This window comes from Chiloscyllium plagiosum, unplaced genomic scaffold, assembly GCF_037043375.1.
Source record: "Chiloscyllium plagiosum isolate Xiang-an unplaced genomic scaffold, Cpla_swu_hap1 HiC_scaffold_21, whole genome shotgun sequence".
NCBI lineage: Eukaryota > Metazoa > Chordata > Chondrichthyes > Orectolobiformes > Hemiscylliidae > Chiloscyllium > Chiloscyllium plagiosum.
Genome location: NW_028270159.1, coordinates 50,631,090 through 50,654,028, shown reverse-complemented (window position 1 = coordinate 50,654,028; position 22,939 = coordinate 50,631,090).

The following is a 22,939-nucleotide window of genomic DNA, read 5'->3' as shown; positions in this document are numbered from 1 at the left end:
CCTCAGCACTGACTCTCTGACAGGGCCCACTCCCCCAACACTGACCCTCCGACAGTGCAGCACTCCCTCAGCACTGACCCTCTGACAGGGCCCACTCCCCAACACTGACCCTCCGACAGTGCAGCAATCCCTCAGCACTGATCATCCGACACTGCGGCACTCCCTCAGCACTGACCCTCCGACAGTGTCCACACCCTCAGCACTGACCCTACGGCAGTGCCCACTCCCTCAGCACCGACCCTCCGACAGTGCGGCAATCCCTCAGCATTGATCCTCCGACAGTGCCCACTCCCCCAACACCGACCCTCCGACAGTGCGGCACTCCCTCAGCACTGACTATCCAACAGTGCGGCACTCCCTCAGCACTGACCCTCTGACAGTGCAGCACTCCCTCAGCACTGACCCTCGGACTGTGCGGCACTCCCTTACCACTGACCCTCCGACAGTGCGGCACGCCCTCAGCACTGACCCTCCAACAGTGCCCACTCCCTCAGCACTGACTCTCCGACAGTGCGGCACTCCCTCAGCACTGACCCTCCGACAGTGCGGCTCTCCTTCTGCGCTGACCCTCCGACAGTGCCCACTCCCTTAGCACTGACTCTCCGATCGTGCGGCACTCCCTCAGCACTGACCCTCCGACAGTGCAGCACTCCCTCAGCACTGACCCTCCGACAGTGCGGCACTCCCTCAGCACTGACCCTCCGACAGTGCGGCTCTCCTTCTGCGCTGACCCTCCGACAGTGCCCACTCCCTCAACATGCCCCCTTCCAACAGTGCCCACTCCCTCAGCACTGACCCTCCGACAGTGCGGAACTCAGTCAGCACTGACCCTCCGACAGTGCGGCACTCCCTCAGCACTGACCCTCCGACAGTGCGAAACTCTGTCAGCACTGACCCTCCGACATTGCGGCACTCCCTCAGCACTGACCCTCCGACAGTGCGGCACTCCCTCAGCACTGACCCTCCGACAGTGCTGCGCTCCCTCAGCACTGACCCTCCGACAGTGCCAACTCCCTCAGCACTGACCCTCCGACAGTGCCCACTGCCTCAGCGCTGACCATCCGACAGTGCGGCACTCCCTCAGCACTGACCCTCCGACAGTGCGGCGCTCCCTCAGCACTGACCCTCCGACAGTGCCCACTCCCTCAACGCCCCCCCTACCGACAATGCCCACTCCATCAGTGCTGACCCTCTGACAGTGCGGCACTCCCTCAGCACTGAACCTCCGATAGTGCCCACTCCCTCAGTACTGAACCTCCGACAGTGCCCACTCCCTCAGCGCTGGCCATCCAACAGTGCCCACTCCCTGAGCGCTGACCCTCCGACAGCGTGGCACTCCCTCAGCACTGACCATCCGACAGTGCCCACTCCCTTTGCACTGACCATCTGACAGTGCGGCACTCCTTCAGCACTGACCCTCCGACAGTGCCCACTCCCTCAGCACTGACCCTCCGACAGTGCGGCAATCCCTCAGCATTGATCCTCCGACAGTGCCCACTCCCCCAACACCGACCCTCCGACAGTGCGGCACTCCCTCAGCACTGACTATCCAACAGTGCGGCACTCCCTCAGCACTGACCCTCTGACAGTGCAGCACTCCCTCAGCACTGACCCTCGGACTGTGCGGCACTCCCTTACCACTGACCCTCCGACAGTGCGGCACTCCCTCAGTACTGAACCTCCGACAGTGCCCACTCCCTCAGCGCTGGCCATCCAACAGTGCCCACTCCCTGAGCGCTGACCCTCCGACAGCGTGGCACTCCCTCAGCACTGACCATCCGACAGTGCCCACTCCCTTTGCACTGACCATCTGACAGTGCGGAACTCCCTCAGCACTGACCCTCCGACAGTGTCCACTCCCTTAGCACTGACCCTCCGACAGTGCCCACTACCTCAGCACTCACCCTCTGACAGTGCCCACTGCCTCAGCGCTGACCATCCGACAGTGCCCACTCCCTCAGCGCTGACCCACCGACAGTGCGGCGCTCCCTCAGCACTGACCCTCCGACAGTGCGGCGCTTCCTCAGCACTGACCCTCCAACAGTGCGGCACTCCCTCAGCACGGACCCTCTGACAGTGCGGCGCTCCCTCAGCACTGACCCTCCGACAGTGCGGCACTCCCTCAGCACTGACCCTCCGACAGTGCGGCGCTCCATCAGCACTGACCCTCCAACAGTGCGGCACTCCCTCAGCACTGACCCTCCAACAGTGCGGCACTCCCTCAGCACTGACCCTCCGACAGTGCGGCACTCCCTCAGTACTGAACCTCCGACAGTGCCCACTCCCTCAGCGCTGACCCTCCGTCAGCGTGGCACTCCCTCAGCACTGACCCTCTGACAGTGCCCACTCCCTCAGCACTGACCATCCGACAGTGCCCACTCCCTCAGCACTGACCCTCCGACAGTGCAGCACTCCCTCAGCACTGACCCTCCGACAGTGCAGCACTCCCTCAGCACTGACCCTCCGACAGTGCGGCGCTCCCTCAGCACTGACCCTCCGACAGTGCGGCGCTCCCTCAGCACTGACCCTCCGACAGTGCGGCGCTCCCTCAGCACTGACCCTCCGACAGTGCGGCGTTCCCTCAGCACTGACCCTCCGACAATGCGGCACTCCCTCAGCACTGACCCTCCGACAGTGCGGCTCTCCTTCTGCACTGACCCTCCGACAGTGCGGCACTCCCTCAGCACTGACCCTCCGACAGTGCCCACTGCCTCAGCGCTGACCATCCGACAGTGCCCACTCCCTCAGCGCTGACCCTCCGACAGTGCGGCGCTCTCTCAGCACTAACCCTCCGACAGTGCGGCGCTTCCTCAGCACTGACCCTCCGACAGTGCCCACTCCCTCAGCACTGACCCTCCGACAGTGCGGCGCTCCCTCAGCACTGACCCTCCGACAGTGCGGCACTCCCTCAGCACTGACCCTCCGACAGTGCAGCACTCCCTCAGCACTGACCCTCCGACAGTGCGGCACTCCCTCAGCACTGATCCTCCCACAGTGCCCACTCCCTCAGCACTGACCGTCCGACAGTGCGGCGCTCCCTCAGCACTGACCCTCCGACAGTGCGGCACTCCCTCAGCACTGACCCTCCGACAGTGCGGCACTCCCTCAGCACTGATCCTCCCACAGTGCCCACTCCCTCAGCACTGACCCTCCCACAGTGCGGCACTCCGTCAGCACTAACCCTCCGACAGTGCGGCGCTCCCTCAGCACTGACCCTCCGACAGTGCGGCACTCCCTCAGCACTGATCCTCCCACAGTGCCCACTCCGTCAGCACTGACCCTCCGACAGTGCAGCACTCCCTCAGCACTGACTCTCTGACAGGGCCCACTCCCCCAACACTGACCCTCCGACAGTGCAGCACTCCCTCAGCACTGACCCTCTGACAGGGCCCACTCCCCAACACTTACCCTCCGACAGTGCAGCAATCCCTCAGCACTGACCATCCGACACTGCGGCACTCCCTCAGCACTGACCCTCCGACAGTGTCCACACCCTCAGCACTGACCCTACGGCAGTGCCCACTCCCTCAGCACTGACCCTCCGACAGTGCGGCACTCCCTCAGCACCGACCCTCCGACAGTGCGGCACTCCGTCAGCACTAACCCTCCGACAGTGCGGCGCTCCCTCAGCACTGACCCTCCGACAGTGCGGCACTCCCTCAACACTGATCCTCCCACAGTGCCCACTCCGTCAGCACTGACCCTCCGACAGTGCGGCACTCCGTCAGCACTGACCCTCCGACAGTGCGGCGCTCCCTCAGCACTGACCCTCCGACAGTGCGGCACTCCCTCAGCACTGATCCTCCCACAGTGCCCACTCCCTCAGCACTGACCCTCCGACAATGCGGCACTCCCTCAGCACTGACCCTCCGACAGTGCGGCTCTCCTTCTGCACTGACCCTCGGACAGTGCGGCACTCCCTCAGCACTGACCCTCCGACAGTGCCCACTGCCTCAGCGCTGACCATCCGACAGTGCCCACTCCCTCAGCACTGACCCTCCGACAGTGCGGCGCACCCTCAGCACTGACCCTCCGACAGTGCGGCGCTTCCTCAGCACTGACCCTCCGACAGTGCGGCACTCCCTCAGCACTGACCCTCCGACAGTGCGGCACTCCCTCAGCACCGACCCTCCGACAGTGCGGCACTCCGTCAGCACTGACCCTCCGACAGTGCGGCGCTCCCTCAGCACTGACCCTCCGACAGTGCGGCACTCCCTCAGCACTGATCCTCCCACAGTGCCCACTCCGTCAGCAATGACCCTCCGACAGTGCGGCACTCCGTCAGCACTGACCCTCCGACAATGCGGCGCTCCCTCAGCACTGACCCTCCGACAGTGCGGTGCTCCCTCAGCACTGACCCTCCGAAAGTGCGGCGCTTCCTCAGCACTGACCCTCCGACAGTGCCCACTCCCTCAGCACTGACCCTCCGACAGTGCGGCGCTCCCTCAGCACTGACCCTCCGACAGTGCAGCACTCCCTCAGCACTGACCCTCCGACAGTGCGGCACTCCCTCAGCACCGACCCTCCGACAGTGCGGCACTCCGTCAGCACTAACCCTCCGACAGTGCGGCGCTCCCTCAGCACTGACCCTCCGACAGTGCGGCACTCCCTCAGCACTGATCCTCCCACAGTGCCCACTCCCTCAGCACTGACCCTCCGACAATGCGGCACTCCCTCAGCACTGACCCTCCGACAGTGCGGCTCTCCTTCTGCACTGACCCTCCGACAGTGCGGCACTCCCTCAGCACTGACCCTCCGACAGTGCCCACTGCCTCAGCGCTGACCATCCGACAGTGCCCACTCCCTCAGCACTGACCCTCCGACAGTGCGGCGCTCCCTCAGCACTGACCCTCCGACAGTGCGGCGCTTCCTCAGCACTGACCCTCCGACAGTGCCCACTCCCTCAGCACTGACCCTCCGACAGTGCGGCGCTCCCTCAGCACTGATCCTCCGACAGTGCGGCACTCCCTCAGCACTGACCCTCCGACAGTGCGGCACTCCCTCAGCACTGACCCTCCGACAGTGCGGCACTCCCTCAGCACCGACCCTCCGACAGTGTGGCACTCCGTCAGCACTGACCCTCCGACAGTGCGGCGCTCCCTCAGCACTGACCCTCCGACAGTGCGGCACTCCCTCAGCACTGATCCTCCCACAGTGCCCACTCCCTCAGCACTGACCCTCCCACAGTGCGGCACTCCCTCAGCACTGATCCTCCCACAGTGCCCACTCCCTCAGCACTGACCCTCCGACAGTGCGGCACTCCCTCAGCACTGATCCTCCCACAGTGCCCACTCCCTCAGCACTGACCCTCCGACAGTGCGGCGCTCCCTCAGCACTGACCCTCCGACAGTGCGGCACTCCCTCAGCACTGACCCTCCGACAGTGCGGCACTCCCTCAGCACTGATCCTCCCACAGTGCCCACTCCGTCAGCACTGACCCTCCGACAGTGCAGCGCTCCCTCAGCACTGACTCTCTGACAGGGCCCACTCCCCCAACACTGACCCTCCGACAGTGCAGCACTCCCTCAGCACTGACCCTCTGACAGGGCCCACTCCCCAACACTGACCCTCCGACAGTGCAACAATCCCTCAGCACTGACCATCCGACACTGCGGCACTCCCTCAGCACTGACCCTCCGACAGTGTCCACACCCTCAGCACTGACCCTACGGCAGTGCCCACTCCCTCAGCACTGACCCTCCGACAGTGCGGCACTCCCTCAGCAACGACCCTCCGACAGTGCGGCACTCCGTCAGCACTAACCCTCCGACAGTGCGGCGCTCCCTCAGCACTGACCCTCCGACAGTGCGGCACTCCCTCAACACTGATCCTCCCACAGTGCCCACTCCGTCAGCACTGACCCTCCGACAGTGCGGCACTCCGTCAGCACTGACCCTCCGACAGTGCGGCGCTCCCTCAGCACTGACCCTCCGACAGTGCGGCACTCCCTCAGCACTGACCCTCCCACAGTGCCCACTCCCTCAGCACTGACCCTCCGACAATGCGGCACTCCCTCAGCACTGACCCTCCGACAGTGCGGCTCTCCTTCTGCACTGACCCTCGGACAGTGCGGCACTCCCTCAGCACTGACCCTCCGACAGTGCCCACTGCCTCAGCGCTGACCATCCGACAGTGCCCACTCCCTCAGCACTGACCCTCCGACAGTGCGGCGCTCCCACAGCACTGACCCTCCGACAGTGCGGCGCTTCCTCAGCACTGACCCTCCGACAGTGCCCACTCCCTCAGCACTGACCCTCCGACAGTGCGGCGCTCCCTCAGCACTGATCCTCCGACAGTGCGGCGCTCCCTCAGCACTGACCCTCCGACAGTGCGGCACTCCCTCAGCACTGATCCTCCCACAGTGCCCACTCCGTCAGCAATGACCCTCCGACAGTGCGGCACTCCGTCAGCACTGACCCTCCGACAATGCGGCGCTCCCTCAGCACTGACCCTCCGACAGTGCGGCACTCCCTCAGCACTGATCCTCCCACAGTGCGGCACTCCGTCAGCACTGACCCTCCGACAGTGCGGCACTCCCTCAGCACTAACCCTCCGACAGTGCGGCACTCCCTCAGCACTGACCCTCTGACAGTGCGGCTCTCCTTCTGCGCTGACCCTCCGACAGTGCCCACTCCCTCAACACGCCCCCTTCCAACAGTGCCCACTCCCTCAGCACTGACCCTCCGACAGTGCGGAACTCAGTCAGCACTGACCCTCCGACAGTGCGGCACTCCCTCAGCACTGACCCTCTGACAGTGCGAAACTCTGTCAGCACTGACCCTCCGATATTGCGGCACTCCCTCAGCACTGACCCTCCGACAGTGCGGCACTCCCTCAGCACTGACCCTCCGACAGTGCCAACTCCCTCAGCACTGACCCTCCGACAGTGCCCACTGCCTCAGCGCTGACCATCCGACAGTGCGGCACTCCCTCAGCACTGACCCTCCGACAGTGCGGCGCTCCCTCAGCACTGACCCTCCGACAGTGCCCACTCCCTCAACGCCCCCCCTACCGACAATGCTCACTCCATCAGAGCTGATCCTCTGACAGTGCGGCACTCCCTCAGCACTGAACCTCCGATAGTGCCCACTCCCTCAGTACTGAACCTCCGACAGTGCCCACTCCCTCAGCGCTGGCCATCCAACAGTGCCCACTCCCTGAGCGCTGACCCTCCGACAGCGTGGCACTCCCTCAGCACTGACCATCCGACAGTGCCCACTCCCTTTGCACTGACCATCTGACAGTGCGGCACTCCCTCAGCACTGACCCTCCGACAGTGTCCACTCCCTTAGCACTGACCCTCCGACAGTGCCCACTCCCTCAGCACTCACCCTCTGACAGTGCCCACTGCCTCAGCGCTGACCATCCGACAGTGCCCACTCCCTCAGCGCTGACCCTCCGACAGTGCGGCGCTCCCTCAGCACTGACCCTCCGACAGTGCGGCGCTTCCTCAGCACTGACCCTCCAACAGTGCGGCACTCCCTCAGCACTGACCCTCTGACAGTGCGGCACTCCCTCAGCACTGACCCTCCGACAGTGCGGCGCTCCATCAGCACTGTCCCTCCAACAGTGCGGCACTCCCTCAGCACTGACCCTCCAACAGTGCGGCACTCCCTCAGCACTGACCCTCCGACAGTGCGGCACTCCCTCAGTACTGAACCTCCGACAGTGCCCACTCCCTCAGCGCTGACCCTCCGTCAGCGTGGCACTCCCTCAGCACTGACCCTCTGACAGTGCCCACTCCCTCAGCACTGACCATCCGACAGTGCCCACTCCCTCAGCACTGACCCTCCGACAATGCGGCACTCCCTCAGCACTGACCCTCCGACAGTGCGGCTCTCCTTCTGCCCTGACCCTCCGACAGTGCGGCACTCCCTCAGCACTGACCCTCCGACAGTGCCCACTGCCTCAGCGCTGACCATCCGACAGTGCCCACTCCCTCAGCGCTGACCCTCCGACAGTGCGGCGCTCCCTCAGCACTGACCCTCCGACAGTGCGGCGCTTCCTCAGCACTGACCCTCCGACAGTGCCCACTCCCTCAGCACTGACCCTCCGACAGTGCGGCGCTCCCTCAGCACTGATCCTCCGACAGTGCGGCACTCCCTCAGCACTGACCCTCCGACAGTGCGGCACTCCCTTAGCACTGACCCTCCGACAGTGCGGCACTCCCTCAGCACCGACCCTCCGACAGTGCGGCACTCCGTCAGCACTGACCCTCCGACAATGCGGCGCTCCCTCAGCACTGACCCTCCGACAGTGCGGCACTCCCTCAGCACTGATCCTCCCACAGTGCCCACTCCCTCAGCACTGACCCTCCGACAGTGCGGCGCTCCCTCAGCACTGACCCTCCGACAGTGCGGCACTCCCTCAGCACTGACCCTCCGACAGTGCGGCACTCCCTCAGCACTGATCCTCCCACAGTGCCCACTCCCTCAGCACTGACCCTCCCACAGTGCGGCACTCCGTCAGCACTGACCCTCCGACAGTGCGGCACTTCCTCAGCACTGACCCTCCGACAGTGCCCACTCCCTCAGCACTGACCATCCGGCAGTGCCCACTCCCTCAGCACTGACCCTCCGACTGTGCCCACTCACTCAGCACTGACCCTCCGATAGTGCCCACTCCCTCAGCACTGACCATCCGACAGTGCCCACTCCCTCAGCACTGACCCTCCGACAGTGCAGCACTCCCTCAGCACTGACCCTCCGACAGTGCAGCACTCCCTCAGCACTGACCCTCCGACAGTGCCCACTCCCTCAGCACTGACCCTCCGACAGTGCGGCGCTCCCTCAGCACTGACCCTCCGACAGTGCGGCACTCCCTCAGCACTGACCCTCCGACAGTGCGGCTCTCCTTCTGCACTGACCCTCCGACAGTGCGGCACTCCCTCAGTACTGACCCTCCGACAGTGCCCACTGCCTCAGCGCTGACCATCCGACAGTGCCCACTCCCTCAGCACTGACCCTCCGACAGTGCGGCGCTCCCTCAGCACTGACCCTCCGACAGTGCCCACTCCCTCAGCACTCACCCTCCGACAGTGCCCACTCCCTCAGCACTGACCCTCCGACAGTGCGGCGCTCCCTCAGCACAGATCCTCCGACAGTGCGGCACTCCCTCAGCACTGACCCTCCGACAGTGCGGTACTCCCTCAGCACCGACCCTCCGACAGTGCGGCACTCCGTCAGCACTGACCCTCCGACAGTGCGGCGCTCCCTCAGCACTGACCCTCCGACAGTGCGGCACTCCCTCAGCACTGACCCTCCGACAGTGCGGCACTCCCTCAGCACTGATCCTCCCACAGTGCCCACTCCCTCAGCACTGACCCTCCGACAGTGCGGCACTCCGTCAGCACTGACCCTCCGACAGTGCGGCGCTCCCTCAGCACTGACCCTCCGACAGTGCGGCACTCCCTCAGCACTGATCCTCCCACAGTGCCCACTCCCTCAGCACTGACCCTCCGACAGTGCGGCACTCCCTCAGCACTGATCCTCCCACAGTGCCCCCTCCCTCAGCACTGACCCTCCCACAGTGCGGCACTCCGTCAGCACTGACCCTCCGACAGTGCAGCACTCCCTCAGCACTGACCCTCCGACAGTGCCCACTCCCTCAGCACTGACCATCCGACAGTGCCCACTCCCTCAGCACTGACCCTCCGACTGTGCCCACTCACTCAGCACTGACCCTCCGATAGTGCCCACTCCCTCAGCACTGACCATCCGACAGTGCCCACTCCCTCAGCACTGACCCTCCGACAGTGCAGCACTCCCTCAGCACTGACCCTCCGACAGTGCAGCACTCCCTCAGCACTGACCCTCCGACAGTGCCCACTCCCTCAGCACTGACCCTCCGACAGTGCGTCGCTCCCTCAGCACTGACCCTCCGACAGTGCGGCACTCCCTCAGCACTGACCCTCCGACAGTGCGGCTCTCCTTCAGCACTGACCCTCCGACAGTGCGGCACTCCCTCAGCACTGACCCTCCGACAGTGCCCGCTGCCTCAGCGCTGACCATCCGACAGTGCCCACTCCTTCAGCACTGACCCTCCGACAGTGCGGCGCTCCCTCAGCACTGACCCTCCGACAGTGCGGCGCTTCCTCAGCACTGACCCTCCGACAGTGCCCACTCCCTCAGCACTGACCCTCCGACAGTGCAGCACTCCCTCAGCACTGACCCTCCGACAGTGCAGCACTCCCTCAGCACTGACCCTCCGACAGTGCCCACTCCCTCAGCACTGACCCTCCGACAGTGCGGCGCTCCCTCAGCACTGACCCTCCGACAGTGCGGCACTCCCTCAGCACTGACCCTCCGACAGTGCGGCTCTCCTTCTGCACTGACCCTCCGACAGTGCGGCACTCCCTCAGTACTGACCCTCCGACAGTGCCCACTGCCTCAGCGCTGACCATCCGACAGTGCCCACTCCCTCAGCACTGACCCTCCGACAGTGCGGCGCTCCCTCAGCACTGACCCTCCGACAGTGCGGCGCTTCCTCAGCACTGACCCTCCGACAGTGCCCACTCCCTCAGCACTGACCCTCCGACAGTGCGGCGCTCCCTCAGCACAGATCCTCCGACAGTGCGGCACTCCCTCAGCACTGACCCTCCGACAGTGCGGTACTCCCTCAGCACCGACCCTCCGACAGTGCGGCACTCCGTCAGCACTGACCCTCCGACAGTGCGGCGCTCCCTCAGCACTGACCCTCCGACAGTGCGGCACTCCCTCAGCACTGACCCTCCGACAGTGCGGCACTCCCTCAGCACTGATCCTCCCACAGTGCCCACTCCCTCAGCACTGACCCTCCGACAGTGCGGCACTCCGTCAGCACTGACCCTCCGACAGTGCGGCGCTCCCTCAGCACTGACCCTCCGACAGTGCGGCACTCCCTCAGCACTGATCCTCCCACAGTGCCCACTCCCTCAGCACTGACCCTCCGACAGTGCGGCACTCCCTCAGCACTGATCCTCCCACAGTGCCCACTCCCTCAGCACTGACCCTCCCACAGTGCGGCACTCCGTCAGCACTGACCCTCCGACAGTGCAGCACTCCCTCAGCACTGACCCTCCGACAGTGCCCACTCCCTCAGCACTGACCATCCGACAGTGCCCACTCCCTCAGCACTGACCCTCCGACTGTGCCCACTCACTCAGCACTGACCCTCCGATAGTGCCCACTCCCTCAGCACTGACCATCCGACAGTGCCCACTCCCTCAGCACTGACCCTCCGACAGTGCAGCACTCCCTCAGCACTGACCCTCCGACAGTGCAGCACTCCCTCAGCACTGACCCTCCGACAGTGCCCACTCCCTCAGCACTGACCCTCCGACAGTGCGGCGCTCCCTCAGCACTGACCCTCCGACAGTGCGGCACTCCCTCAGCACTGACCCTCCGACAGTGCGGCTCTCCTTCAGCACTGACCCTCCGACAGTGCGGCACTCCCTCAGCACTGACCCTCCGACAGTGCCCGCTGCCTCAGCGCTGACCATCCGACAGTGCCCACTCCCTCAGCACTGACCCTCCGACAGTGCGGCGCTCCCTCAGCACTGACCCTCCGACAGTGCGGCGCTTCCTCAGCACTGACCCTCCGACAGTGCCCACTCCCTCAGCACTGACCCTCCGACAGTGCGGCGCTCCCTCAGCACTGATCCTCCGACAGTGCGGCACTCCCTCAGCACTGACCCTCCGACAGTGCGGCACTCCCTCAGCACCGACCCTCCGACAGTGCGACGCTCCCTCAGCACTGACCCTCCGACAGTACGGCACTCCTTCTGCACTGACCCTCCAACAGTGCGGCACTCCTTCTGCACTGACCCTCCGACAGTGCGGCACTCCCTCAGCACTGACCCTCCGACAGTACGGCACTCCTTCTGCACTGACCCTCCAACAGTGCGGCACTCCTTCTGCACCGACCCTCCGACAGTGCGGCACTCCCTCAGCACTGACCATCCAACAGTGCCCACTCCCTCAGCACTCACCTTCCGACAGTGCCCACTCCCTCAGCACTGACCGTCCGACAGTGCGGCACTCCCTCAGCACTGACCCTACGACAGTGCTTGGGTGGAAAGACAAATTAGATCTCAAATTGTTGCCAAAATGTTAAGGGATCAGATTAACTTTGGAAACATTCCACTGGGCAGCTGGGAAATACTGATATTGGGTGAGGAGTTTAACCATTTTTTCCAGCAATTGAATTGGTGAAGATTGTTTCCTTTTAGCTTTCAAGAGTTTAAGCTGATGTGGCAGGGGGATAGGAACCAATGCAGGCAGTCAGAGGGAAGCAAAGTGCATACAGGATAGAAAAGACAGTGGGAGATGATGGGGGGAAGTGATAGTCAAAGATAGAGACACAAAGGCAAAAATTACAAAGGGCTACATTATCCCATGATTGTAAAAGGGAAATAAATGTCCAATACAGATCAGCTCAAAGGCTCTGTGTCTAAATGCCAGCAGCATTTGTAATAAGGTGGTTGAATTAATTGTGCAGACAGTTATTAACGGATGCGATGTCGTTTGGATCACGGTGAGCTGGCTCCAGGCTGATCAAGGAGGATAACTCAACATCCTGGGTTCCTCAATTTTCAGGAAAGATAGATGGAAAGGAAAGGGAGGTGGGGTAGCATTGTTGGTTAAGGAGTAGATTAGCACAATAGTAAGGGAAGACATTAGCCTGGACAATGTGGAATTCGAGTTGAAGAGTGTGGTGCTGGAAAAGCACGGCTGGTCAGGCAGCATCCGAGGAGCAGGAGAGTCGACGTTTCAGGCATAAGCCCTTCCTCAGGAGTCAGTCTGGGTGGAGCTGCAGAACACCAAAGGGAAAAAGACGTTAATGAGAGTTCTGTACAGACCACCAAACGATAGTTGTGAGGTTGGGGATTGTTTCAAACAGGATATTAGGGATGCATGCAGTAATGGTACAGCAGTTATTATGGGTGACTTCAACCTACATATGCATTGGACTAACCAAACTGGTAGCAATGCAATTGTGGAGGATTTCTGAAAGTGAATGAGATATAGGTTCCTTGACTTGATGAACCAACCAAAGAGCAAGCCATCCTAGACTGGGTATTGTGTAAAGAGGGAGGATTAATTAGCAACATTGTGGTGTGAGATCCTTTGGGTAAGAGTGACCATAATGTGGTAGAATTCCTCATTAAGATGGTGAGTGACACAGCCAAATCTGAGATTCGGGTCCTGAACTTTAAGAAAGTTAACTTTGATTGAATGAGGCATGCATTGGCGAGGATAAGCGGGCCAAGGTTACTTAGGGTAGATCAGCAATGACAGATATTTAAGGAACACATGGATGAACTTCAATTGTTCCTCCCTGTCTGGTATAAGAGTAAAACAGGGAAGGTAGCTCAATCATGGCTAATACGGAACAAGTGTTAAAGCCAACAGGAGGCATATACATTGGCCAGAAAAAGCAGCAAACCTGACGACTGCGAGCGATTTAAAATTCAACAGAGGAAGACAAAGGGTTTAATTCAGAAGGGGAAACTAGAACATGACAGCAAGCTTGTGGAAAAGATAAAATTTGACTGCAAAAGCTTCTATAGACATGTGATGAGAAAAGACTGGTGAAGACAAGTGTAGGGCCCTTGTAGTTAGAGTTGAGAGTGTTTTGCTGGAAAAGCACAGCAGGTCAAGCAGCATCCGAGGAGCAGGAGAATCAGCGTTTCAGGCCAGAGCCCTTCATCAGGAATGAGGCTGGGAGCCTCGGGGGTGTGGAGCTTTTCCAGCAACACACTCTCAACTTTGATCTCCAGCATCTGCAGACATCACTGTCTCCCTTGCAGTTAGAATCAGGTGAATTCATAATAAACCACAAAGAGATGGCAGAACAATGGAACAATTACTTTGGGTCTGTCCTTTCTAGGGAGGTCACAAATAACCTTTCAGAAATGCAAGGGGACAGAGGGTCAAACGTGAAAGAGACACCAAAGGAAATCCTTATTAGTCAGGAAATGGCATTGGGACAGTTGATGGGAGTAAACCCCAGCAAATCTCCAGGGCCTGATGCTCTGCATCCCAGAGTACTTCAGGAACTGGCCCTAGAAATAGCAGGTGGATTGGAGGTCATTTTCCAGCACTCTGTAGACTCTGGAAAAGTCCCAATAGACTGGAGGGGAGCTAATGTCACCCTGCTTTTTAAAAAAGGAGGGAGAGACAAAACAGGGAATTATAGGATGGTTAGCCTGATATTGGGGTGGGGAAAATGCTGGGATCAATTATTAAGGATGTAATAACTGAGCATTTGGAAAGCGGTGACAGAATCAGTCCTCGTCAGCATAGACTCACTAAAGGGAAATGTTGCTTGACAAAACTTCTGGAATTTGTTGAGGATGTGACCAGTGGAATGGACAAGGGGGAATCAGTTGTGTCTAGACTTTCAAAAGGCAAGGTTCCCATACAAGAGATTATTAAGGGAAATAAAGGATCATGCTATTGGAGGTAATGTATTGACGTAGATTGAGAACTGGCTGGCAGACGGAGAGCAGGGAGTTGGAATAAACATGTCCTTTTCAGAGTTGCAGGCAGTGATGAGTTGGGTACTGCAGGGGTTCAGTGCTGGGATCCAAGCTGTTCACAATATACATTAATGATTTGTACAAAGGAATTGAATGGTATGTCTCCAAATTTGCAGATGACACTAAGCTGGGTGGCAGTGTGTGCTGTGAGGAGGATGCTAGGAGGCTGCATGGTGACTTGGGCTGAGTGGGGAAATACTTGGCAAATATAACATAATGTGGATAAATGTGAGGATATTCACTTTGGTCACAAAAACAGGAATGCAGGTTATTATCCAAATGGTGGCAGTTTGGGAAAGGGTGAGGTGTAATGAGACCTGGGTGTCACAGTGGAACAGTCACTGCAGCTACAGCAGGCAGTGGGGGAAGCTAACATCATGTTGGCCTTCACAGTGAGAGGAATAGGGATTAGAGTGGTGCTGGAAAAGCACAGCAGATCAGGCAGCATCCGAGGAGCAGGAAAATCGACGTTTCGCGTATAAGCCCTACATCAGGAATGAATGCTCCATTTCTGATGAAGGGCTGTTGCCCAAAATGTCGATTTTCCTGCTCCTCGGATGCTGCCTGACCTGCTGTGCTTTTCCAGCACCACTCTAATCTAGACTCTGGTTTCCAGCATCTGCAGGCCTCACTTTTGCCTAGAGGAATAGGGATGTCTTGCTGCAGGTATACAGGACCTTGGTGAGGATTCACCTTGAGTATTGTGTGCAGTTTTGGTCTCCTAGTCTGAGGACAGACACATTTTCTATTGAGGGAGACAAGCAAAGGTTCACCAGATCGATTCCCGGGACGACAGGACTGATGTGAGGAAAGACTGGATTGACTGTGCGTGTACTTACTGGGATTTAGAAGAATAAGGGGGAATCTCATAGGAACATATAAAATCTTGATGGGGCTGGACAGGCTGGATGTTCCTGACGTTGGGGAAGTCCAGAACTAGCAGTCACAAGTCTAAGGATAAAGCTAAGCCTTTCAGGACCGAGGTGAAAAATGTCTTTACTCAGAATTGTGAACCCATGGAATTCTCTGCCACAGAAAGCTGTTGGAGCCAGTTTGTTAGATGTGTTGGGAGTCAGACATGACCGTTGCAGCTGAAGGGATCATGAGGTATAGGGATAAAGTGGGAATGGGATAATGAATTTACGTGATCAGCCCTGATCAGATTGATCAGGCTTGAAGGGCCGAATAGCCTACTCCTAAACCCATTTGCTATGTTTCTATTTGGGCATTTAAGCCGGAAACACATTCAGATAGGTTCAAAATAGTTAGCAGTGAAAGAGTTAGAACTGTAATAAGCAATACTTTGATTTCCTCTCGTTCGTGATGATCTATGTTTAGCAGCTAATGAGGTTGCCTTGACAACCAGCAAATACTTTACTCTCGTTTGCTTTTGAAACTTTCTGATTGTTAGCGGACCTTATGATGCTAACTACTGGTAATACAGCTTCAGTCGGGTCCCAGAGGGAAGCTGGCTTCATAGATCCTTAGTATTATTTTTCCTTTGCAGAGGTCAGTCTCTGAACAAGATATACCTGATACACTTTACACAAAAAAACATAAATGTTCAGTGTCTGCAGAGAAATCTGTAGAAGTCAAGTCGCTGAATATATTCAGGAAGGAGATGGATACAGTTTAAAGGTATCCAGTGGTATGGGGAGACTGAGGAAAAATGGCAATGAGACACAGGATCAGCCATGGTCATTCTGAATGGTGGAGCATGTGCACAAAGCTACACTTGATCCTAGTTTATACTAAAGGAAAATGTGCAATACATTACGTTGGACAAGTAATATTAGAAAAGACCTCGTCACAAATGTCAGAAAAAACAGAACTCCTGCTTTTATCCTGACAGAATCCTTACAGATACTGAGTGGAAACTCAGCCCTGTTTCCACACAGATGCTCTGTGCTCAGCTAACCCAGCTGACCCGGGGCAGCGGGGGGGGGGGGGGGGGGGGGGGGCGGGGGGGGTGGAGGGGGGCGGGTTTCTTTCAAACACATAACTGCACATGCACTCGGTGCCATTTTCTTCAGCTCATGCCTCTCCCTGAGACTTCAACCTAACTGCTAACTCAGCTAATTATTACTTATCGTGGCTTTCCCTAAACTGTGGGTGGCACGGTGGCTCAGTGGTTAGCACTGCTGCCTCACAGGACCAGTGTCCCAGGTTCGATTCCAGCCTCGGAGCCTCGGGCGACTGTCTGTGTGGAGTTTGCACATTCTTCCCATGTTCCTCCGGGTGCTCCGGTTTCCTCCCACAGTCCAAAAGATGTGCAGGTCAGGGTGAATTGGCCAGGCTAGATTGCCCGTAGTGTCAGGTGCAATAGTCAGAGGGAAATGGGCCTGGGTGGGTCACTCTTTGGAGGGTGGGTGTGGACTGGTTGGGCCGAAGGGCCTGTTTCCACACTGTAGAGAATCTAATCTAATCTAACTCATGCGTTCAACAGCCTTTGAGGATGCCCTACTGTCTGACCTCTCCACAGTCTCTTGTTTCTGGAGCTGTCTGGAGACTAGCCTCAGCGCTTCTCCCCAGACCTTACTGCTCGGAAGCTGCTATTAACTGTACCGCTGTTGTTCCAGGCTTCTTTCTTCTGCATGAACATATTTCTTGCTCCTCTGTTCTGGTGTTGTAAAAGTCAACCCAGCAAATAGCTTAACAGCTATCTCGTTACGTGGCTTGGAGTCATTTTGCTGCAATCACGTGACTTCTTACAAATGTCGTTTTGACCTTGATGTTCAAAATAATTTTTGGCTTTCACAAAAGATTGGATCTTCCTCCACTTCTTAGAACCGATAGCTGAAGGTTCAAAGGTGATTGGACCCTGACCACATTCCGGCAGGAGTACAGAGCTTGCTGCCCTCCTAAAAGAGTAACCCACTCAGACCCATTCCCCTAACCCTATTACTCTATGTTTACTCCTGACTAGTATAAAATCAAGAATGGTTTATTGCAGGCATAACTTAGAGGAGAAAGTGAGGTCTGCAGATGCTGGAGATCAGAGCTGAACATGTGTTGCTGGAGAAGCGCAGCAGGTCAGGCAGCATCCAGGGAACAGGAGAATCGACGTTTCGGGCATAAGCCCTTCTTCAGGAAATGCTGCCTGACCTGCTGCACTTTTCCAGCAACACATTTTCAGCTGCAGGCATAACTTACTCAAGCAAATCTGCAAAGGGCTATCAACAAGATGTAAACTGTGCAAATATACATAACAGTTTGTCATGAAAGCTGATACACAATCTTCAAGTCTGGGAAAAATAAAACTTTGTAGAACGTTGTCTTGAAAGTACTTTGACTAAGTAACAGTTAAGTTCAGGAAAAAGAAATATGAATTATTTGTAAGGTTCTGCTGCGAAGGCATTGTATTCACACAGAGCTTTCTTCCTGGATCAGTTATCATTGTATTCACACAGAGCTTTCTTCCTGGATCAGTTATGGCCTGATGATGTCTTTGCAGCTGGAGACAGAATCAGCATTCTCCCTTAAAAGCTGTTCACTTTGTGGTGAGATCCTCAAATGGCTTTTCAGTGCTTACACTTAGAGAAAAGGGATTTCCGAGACAGAGATAATGCAAAAGGTGCTGCTAACTGACTGTGTTCAATTCCCCCAAACTGGGTTGTGATCTCTCTCTCTCTGAGTGTTGGAAATTCAGTGACTCCAGTGGACCAGGGTTGTGTTCTTTGTGAGTGTAACATTATTCCCTGCTGCAGCTAGTCTCCTTTTTTTTAATCAAGTGATCTTTCCAAAAACTCCAAGATATGAATATATTTCCTTTCAATGATGTTCTAAATTCATTTTCAGAACACATCTTCATAACAACATGCTTAATTAATCTGTGGTTGGCTGCCCTAATGTTATGGGTTTATTCATTCAGGCAGTAACTTAAAACTCTCACTCTGGACTAGAGATATTGTCTAGCCTGATCCGGGAGGTTTGATTACTTATAGGTGTGATTATCACTGATGTAGCTGAGATAGTACTGGAAACAACGCCCTAAGGGTTCACAAAAGATTTACAAGGATGTTGGCAGGGTTGTAGGGTTTGAGCTATAGGGAGAGGCTGAACAGGCTGGGGCTGTTTTCCCTGGAGCATCAGAGGCTGAGGGGTGACCTTCCAGAGGTTTATAAAATCATGAGGGAAATGGATGGGATGAATAGACAAGGTGTGGGGGAGTCCAGAACGAGAGGGCATAGGTTTAGGGTGAGAAAGGAAAGATATAAAAGAGACCTAAGGGGCAACGTTTTCACACAGAGGGTGGTATGTGTATGGACTGAGCTGCCAGAGGATGTGGTGGAGGCTGGTACAATTACAACATTTAAACGGCAGTTGGATGGGTTTATGAATAGGAAGGGTTTGGAGGGATATGGGCCGGGTGCTGGAAGATGGGACTAGATTGGGTTGGGATATCGTGGATGAGTTGGACCGAAGGGTCCGTTTCTGTGCTGTACATCTCTCTGACTAAACTTGAAACAAGAAGTATCCCGAGTTTGTAAAATATTGTTATATTACTTACATCAAATTTCTGTAGTTTTCAAAAACAAATTTTCCACTGATTTTTTTCCAAGGAAGTTAGTCAAGCATTTATTGATCTTTCCTAATTGCTCATGTGAAAGTGGTGGTGAGCTACGTTCTTAAACAGCTGTAGACCTTGGGAGTACCGTATAGGGACATGCACAGTGCTGTTAGAAAGAGAGTTGCAGGATTTTAACCCAGTGATACTGAAGGAATATATTTCCCAGGCAGAATAGTGCGTGAATTGGAAGAGAATTTGTGGGTGATGATGTTCCCATGTATCTGGTGTCCTTGTCCTTCTAGGTGTTAGAGATCATACGTTTGGAATCTGGGATGTATAGCTGAAAACGAGTCTTGATCTGTAATAAAATTGCAGCGAGATCCCGGTGATGACCAGCAGATGGGGATGTCCTTCCATCACTGACGTCGTTATTAACAAAGTTAAAAATCACACAACACCAGGTTATAGTCCAACAGGTTTAATTGGAAGCACTAGCTTTTGGAGCGACGCTCCTTCATCAGGTGGTTGTGGAGGAGACAATTGTAAGACACAGAATTTATAGCAAATGTTTACAGTGTGAGGTAACTGAAATTATACATTGAAAAATACCTTGATTGTTTGTTAAGTCTGTCATCTGTTAGAATCACCCTGATAGTTTCATTTCTTTCATATATAAATCACAAAACATTTTTAAAAAGTTACATTCTCAGGTTAACTTTAACAATTGGTGTCAGCACAGATAATGTGTTGAAGACGTTAGTCCCCTGTGTGCTGTTGTCTGTGCCATAATGTTTAGACTGATTCTAATCTAAATAATGAGTTAACAGAGTCTTACATGGATTCATGCAGTTTTTGAGCAAAGTACAATGTAACTCTACAAGTATAAATTCACCCCACAAACATATATGTGTATGTGTGCATGTATGCATGTGGTGTGTGTGTGTGTGTGCATATGGTGTATGTGTGTGTGTATGTGTGCATGTGGTGTGTGTGTGTATGTGTGTGGGTGTGTGTGTGCATGTGGTGTGTGTGTGTGCATGTGGTGTGTGTGTGTGTGGGTGTGTGTGTGCATGTGGTGTGTGTGTATGTGGTGTGTGTCTGCATGTGGTGTGTGTGTGTGTGTGCATGTGTTGTGTGTGTATGTGTGTGCATGTGTTGTGTGTGTGTATGTGTATGCATGTGGTGCGTGTGTGTGTGCATGTGTTGTGTGTGTATGTGTGTGCATGTGGTGTGTGTGTGCATGTGGTGCGTGTGTGTATGTGTGTGCATGTGGAGTGTGTGTGTACATGTGGTGTGTGTGTATGTGTGTGTGTGTATGTGTGTGCATGTGGTGTGTGTGTGCATGTGGTGTGTGTATGTATGCATGTGGTGTGTGTTATGTGTATGTGTGCATGTGGTGTGTGTGTATGTGTGTGTGCATGTGGTGTGTGTATGTATGCATGTGGTGTGTGTATGTGTGTATGCATGTGGTGAGTATATGTATGCATGTGGTGTGTGTGGGTGTGTATGTGTGCAGGTGGTGTTTGTGTGTATATGTGTGTGTGCATGTGGTGTGTGTGTACATGTGGTGTGTGTGTGCATGTGGTGTGTGTATGTGTGCATGTGGTGTGTGTATGTATGCATGTGGTGTGTGTGTATGTATGCATGTGGTGTGTGTGTGCATGTGGTGTGTGTATGTGTGCATGTGGTGTGTGTATGTATGCATGTGGTGTGTTTGTGTATGTGTGTGTATGTGTGCATGTGGTGTGTGCTTATGTGTGCATGTGGTGTGTGTGTATGTGTGCATTTGGTGTGTGTGTATTTGTGTGTGCATGTGGTGTGTGTATGTATGCATGTGGTGTGTGTGTGTGTATGTGTGCATGTGGTGTGTGTGTATGTATGCATGTGGTGTGTGTGTATGTGTGTGTATGTATGCATGTGGTGTGTGTGTGTATGTGTGTATGTGTATGTGTGCATGTGGTGTGTGTGTATGTGTGTATGTGTATGTGTGCATGTGGTGTGTGTGTATGTGTATATGTGTGCATGTCGTGTGTGTGTATGTATGCATGTGGTGTGTGTGTATGTGAGCATTTGGTGTGTGTGTATGTGTGTGTGTGCATGTGGTGTGTGTATGTATGCATGTGGTGTGTGTATGTATGTGTACATGTGGGGTGTGTGTGTATGTGTGCATGTGGTGTGTGTGTGTGTATGTGTGTTCATGTGGTGTGTGTGTATGTATGCATATGGTGTGTGTATGTATGTATACATGTGGTGTGTGTGCATGTGGTGTGTGTGTGTATGTGTGTTCATGTGGTTTGTGTATGTGTGCATGTGTATGCATGTGGCGTGTGGTGTGTGTGTGTGTATGTGTGCATGTGGTGTGTATGTGTGTATGCATGTGGTGTATATGTGTGTATGTGTACATGTGTTGTGTGTGTGGTGTGTGTGTGTATGTGTGTGTGTATGTGTGTGTGTATGTGTGTGTGCATGTGTGTGTGTATGTGTGTGTGCATGTGGTGTGTGTGTATGTATGTGGTGTGTGTGTGTATGTGTGCATGTCGTGTGTGTGTATGTGTGCATGTATGTGTGTGTATGTGTATGTATGCATGTGGTGTGTGTGTGTATGTGTGCATGTGGTGTGTGTGTATGTGTGCATGTGGTGTGTGTGTGTATGTGTGCATGTGGTGTGTGTGTATGTGTGTGTATGTGTGCATGTGTTGTGTGTGTGAGTGTGTGTGTGTATGTGTGCATTTGGTGTGTGTGTGTATGTGTGCATGTGTGTGTGTGTGTGTGTGTATGTGTGCATGTGTGTATGTGTGTGTATGTCTGTGTGTATGTGTGCATGTGGTGTGTGTGTGTGTATGTGTGCATGTGGTGTGTGTGTGTATGCATGTGGCGTGTATGTGTACATGTGTTGTGTGTATGTGTGTGTGTGGTGTGTGTGTATGTGTGTGTGGTGTGTGTGTATGTGTATGTGGTGTGTGTGTATGTATGTGGTGTGTGTGTATGTGTGCATGTTGTGTGTGTGTGTGTATGTGTATGTGGTGTGTGTGTATGTGTATGTGGTGTGTGTGTATGTATGTGGTGTGTGTGTATGTGTGCATGTTGTGTGTGTGTGTGTATGTGTATGTGGTGTGTGTGTATGTGTATGTGGTGTGTGTGTATGTGTGCATGTTGTGTGTGTGTGTGTATGTGTATGTGGTGTGTGTGTATGTGTATGTGGTGTGTGTGTATGTATGTGGTGTGTGTGTATGTGTGCATGTTGTGTGTGTGTGTGTATGTGTGTGTGGTGTGTGTGTATGTGTATGTGGTGTGTGTGTATGTATGTGGTGTGTGTGTATGTGTGCATGTTGTGTGTGTGTGTGTATGTGTATGTGGTGTGTGTGTATGTGTGCATGTGTTGTGTGTGTGAGTGTGTGTGTGTGTATGTGTGCATTTGGTGTGTGTGTATGTGTGCATGTGTGTGTGTATGTGTGTGTATGTCTGCATGTGTGTATGTGTGTGTATGTCTGTGTGTATGTGTGCATGTGGTGTGTGTGTGTGTATGTGTGCATGTGGTGTGTGTGTGCATGTGGTGTGTGTGTGTATGCATGTGGCGTGTATGTGTACATGTGTTGTGTGTATGTGTGTGTGTGGTGTGTGTGTATGTGTGTGTATGTGTGCATGTGTTGTGTGTGTGTGTGTATGTGTGCATGTGTGTGTATGTGTGCATGTGTGTATGTGTGTGTATGTCTGTGTGTATGTGTGCAAGTGGTGTGTGTGTGTGTATGTGTGCATGTAGTGTGTGTGTGCATGTGGTGTGTGTGTGTATGCATGTGGTGTGTATGTGTACATGTGTTGTGTGTATGTGTGTGTGGTGTGTGTGTATGTGTATGTGGTGTGTGTGTATGTATGTGGTGTGTGAGTGTGCATGTGGTGTGTGTGTATGT